The 932-nt window shown below is 47.9% G+C and overlaps 1 non-coding gene and 1 pseudogene across 1 annotated transcript; both read left to right on the top strand.

The window, feature by feature from the left end:
• On the top strand, nt 1-113 carry LOC119347739 (annotated as a pseudogene; the record flags this gene model as incomplete).
• A 367-nt stretch (nt 114-480) lies between these two features.
• On the top strand, nt 481-599 carry LOC119347738. Its single transcript, XR_005168526.1, has one exon. It is a non-coding gene; the product is annotated as a 5S ribosomal RNA (ribosomal RNA).
• The last annotated feature ends 333 nt before the right edge of the window (nt 600-932 follow it).

Raw genomic sequence — 932 nt, 5'->3', positions numbered from 1 at the left:
GATCATACCAGCACTAAAGCACCGGATCCCATCAGAACTCCGAAGTTAAGCGTGCTTGGGCGAGAGTAGTACTAGGATGGGTGACCTCCTGGGAAGTCCTCGTGTTGCATTCCTTTTATAATTATTTTTTGCGCCTTGTGACAAACATATCGCACGTGCGCGATATATATTAATCCCGTTATATTATTTTTGACGTTTGCGATATGTTTAAGCTCGATGCTCATTGCTCGCGCGTCTTGGGGCGGCTTTGTGGCGCGAAGAGCGCTTTCTGAAAGGGGTGGAAAAAACTCGTGTTGCTGCGGTATGGAGGAAGGGGTGGAAACCGTGGAAAACTCGTCTCCGTGATTGAGCGGGAGAGTAAGTAGTATAGGACATTATCCATTGTTAGGGAACGGTTGTAATGGTAGTGAGAATGTAGAATCGTCTTTGGAGCGAACCTGGGAGTGGCAAGCATAAGGGACGAAGACGGGGAAACATGTTGGATGCGATCATACCAGCACTAAAGCACCGGATCCCATCAGAACTCCGAAGTTAAGCGTGCTTGGGCGAGAGTAGTACTAGGATGGGTGACCTCCTGGGAAGTCCTTGTGTTGCATTCCTTTTATAATTATTTTTTGCGCCTTGTGACAAACATATCGCACGTGCGCGATATATATTAATCCCGTTATATTATTTTTGACGTTTGCGATATGTTTAAGCTCGATGCTCATTGCTCGCGCGTCTTGGGGCGGCTTTGTGGCGCGAAGAGCGCTTTCTGAAAGGGGTGGAAAAAACTCGTGTTGCTGCGGTATGGAGGGAGGGGTGGAAACCGTGGAAAACTCGTCTCCGTGATTGAGCGGGAGAGTAAGTAGTATAGGACATTATCCATTGTTAGGGAACGGTTGTAATGGTAGTGAGAATGTAGAATCGTCTTTGGAGCGGACCTGGGAGTG

Source organism: Triticum dicoccoides, unplaced genomic scaffold (assembly GCF_002162155.2).
Source record: "Triticum dicoccoides isolate Atlit2015 ecotype Zavitan unplaced genomic scaffold, WEW_v2.0 scaffold75057, whole genome shotgun sequence".
Taxonomy (NCBI): Eukaryota; Viridiplantae; Streptophyta; class Magnoliopsida; order Poales; family Poaceae; genus Triticum; species Triticum dicoccoides.
This window is presented reverse-complemented; position numbering and strand designations above follow the sequence as displayed.